The sequence below is a fragment of the Aplysia californica genome, unplaced genomic scaffold (assembly GCF_000002075.1).
Source record: "Aplysia californica isolate F4 #8 unplaced genomic scaffold, AplCal3.0 scaffold00129, whole genome shotgun sequence".
In the NCBI taxonomy this organism is placed as follows: Eukaryota; Metazoa; Mollusca; class Gastropoda; order Aplysiida; family Aplysiidae; genus Aplysia; species Aplysia californica.
Genome location: NW_004797399.1, coordinates 62,586 through 65,391, shown reverse-complemented (window position 1 = coordinate 65,391; position 2,806 = coordinate 62,586). Strand labels below are relative to the sequence as shown.

Below are 2,806 nucleotides of genomic sequence, written 5' to 3'. Positions count from 1 at the left end.
GCCCCCACGCACACACAAGTCTCTCTCAACATCCCCCAGGAACAAAACATGTGAAGCACACAAAAAAAACCCAACAACAAACAAAAAACAACAACAACAACAACAAAACAAACGAATTTATCGAATCAATCAGAAAAACAAGAACCAACATGGTTAATGAAAAATAGAGAAATTTGTTTGAAGGACGTTTTTGTCTGTTTGTGAAGCTTACCAAATAGCTCGCGGAGAGCTCAGTTGGTATCATGCTAGGCTAAAGAAGTATAGCTCGAATCCTTATATAAGTGTAAGGCTCCTTGGCGTGGATTATTTGTGGAGCTCTCATGGATCGTTAGCGACATAGCTCAGTACTATCGGAGATGGATTTTAAAACTGGTGTTTCAACTTCTTACACGACTCTACTTACTTATGTACTAACTTATTTACTTACTTACTTACTTACTCTCACTCTATATCGTCAGGGACATAAGGCATTGAGGAGTCGACGTCGCGCATGTTTGTCCTTGGCCTCTCCCTCAAATCTTGGCACATCTTGGCCCTAAGTAATTGCCTCTTCTTTGATTGTGCTTCTGTAACTTCTAGTTGATTTTGCTCTTCTCCTTTTTTCCCAGTTGGTCTCCAATACATTGTCTGATAGGGCAATCTTCTCTCTAGCATTCTCAAAACATATTTTCTTAAATGGCAGGAATCGACAGGGGTGATAAATCCAGACCTTGAAATTCACCGAGAACTCTATAGTTAATACAAAATATATGCACGGTAAAACGCCAGTATAACATACCCTCTTCGGACCAGGGGCCGTGCTTGGTTAAGGCCAAAGGCGCCATCCCCCCCCCCCCTCCTCTCTCCCTTCTCTCATTGACTAGTTTGTTAACATTGTACCATAATAGACTACACGTTTTCTAGTTTCGAAACTAAAATCCCTCTAGTACGCGGCCAATGCCCATAACGCAAATCGATCCTCCGTGATGTCGCCAGCTTTTCTAGAAAACGGAAGATAAATTTAGATAGTTCCAGGAAGAATCTAGCGCCTAGCGTGGGTAAAGTTAACATCACAGGACAACTTTCACTATTAATTGCCTGGCAATAAGGTCTACAAAAGGGTAAAAAGGAGGAATAAGGTATTCCCCGGTTTTCTTCTTTTAGTTGGCGCCCGTGGCCAGTTGGCTCCATCTCTTACAAACGGTGGCCGACCTGTCGTATACTATATAGGCGCTTCGCCTGCCCGACAGATGGTCACCCGTGATATTAAAATAATTTTGAACAAATAAAACAGCATCATTGAAGCAATAATTGAATTATTATACTGGGATGGTAAGCATGTTTTGATTAAGCCATTTTATTTGTCCTGGCCCCCACATGTACAGTCGGAAAAGAAAACGAAAGTCCCCAAGTGCCTCGGTTGCCGTTGCAGATGGGTGGCTTTGAATGGCGCCTTCCGGCACCACCCTACCCCACTCTTTCGGACCCCAAACGTTGGACATTTTGGCCCAGGTAAATACCGGGTGTGTAAAAAAAATAAATAGAGGATCCACTTAAACGCAATTTTAATAAAACGTCTGAGAAATCAAATTCAACCATGAGTATGATCAAAAAATTTGTTTATTTGTTCGAAAAATATCAAATTAAAACATTTCAATAAAAATTGAACGAAACGCAAAACAGTTTTTTACTTTGAAACTTCTTAAAAATCAACCATATTGTTCTATTTCAAACAGTCACTTTTTGTGCACTGAAGAACACATTAATACAAAATTGATATTGCTAAATAAACTCAAGGAAGGTGTTCGTTATTAAAATTTCCAGGTGTAGATCATTTCTTTCCACACAAGCTCCAATACGCCCCTGGAACATTTGAATAACCATGTGGCATATTTCTGGGTCGATTCTTTGGACGTTCTGTTCAACATTGAGTTTGAACTGTTCAATTGTTTGTGGGTTATTTTCCTACATTCTGTCAGTCAAAATTCTCAAAGGTAATAACTGAAGGGGCTCAAGTTAGGGGGGGGGGGTGTGGTAACTATTCATTTGTAAATGTTTGGCTTATAGGGCACTCCCCAAACCTTTCTTGCAACCATACGAGGTTCACTCTTGATGTGTGGGTTGTGGCCCCATCCCACCGAAACCAGGCCTGTACAGCATAACACATTCTCACCAAACTTCTATAAAACTTCCCTGGCACGTTTAGATACATGTATCTGTTTCAGGTGACTTGTGGTTTTACCGTCCCTGTCCAGAAACCAGAACTGGCCGATAACACCTCTGTAGCTGAACGCTTGTAAGAAGTAAAACTTTGCGTTTTACCAATTTTCGTTAAAAATTTTAAAAATTTTATATGTTTTAAACACGTTGATTTATTTTCTTCACATTTACAAACTTGATGTCCTCTTAGTTGAATATTATTATTATTATTAATTTTTAACAAAATTGAAGTAACGATGACTGAGTTATTTCCCTTTAAGTGTTTTTTTTTCATTTTAGACACCATGTGGGCCCAAAAATGGCGGCGACAGGAGATGTTATGGAGTAATATTACTATTATAAAGATGGGAGAAATGGCATCTGTGGATACTTGATGGTTTGATTCCAATCATTTTTACCGTTTAGGGTTTCTTGCTTTGTTTTGATTTTCAAATCCAACTGATATAGACAACATGCATACGCAAAAGAAATTTATGATTGTGATCGGGGTGTGAATCATGATGGTGACACCTAATGACTGTGACGTGCAAGTCTATTCGAGAGAGAACGTCAGTCGGGTTCAAACAGGACTGCCCATCCACCAACATAATAATAATAATAATAATAA

General features: G+C 39.3%; 1 long non-coding RNA gene across 1 annotated transcript; it reads left to right on the top strand.

Annotated features, from left to right (window-relative positions):
- Positions 1–1,364: 1,364 nt before the first annotated feature.
- LOC118477535 lies at positions 1,365–2,311 on the top strand. Its single transcript, XR_004858447.1, has 2 exons — positions 1,365–1,491; positions 2,205–2,311. It is a non-coding gene; the product is annotated as an uncharacterized LOC118477535 (long non-coding RNA).
- The last annotated feature ends 495 nt before the right edge of the window (positions 2,312–2,806 follow it).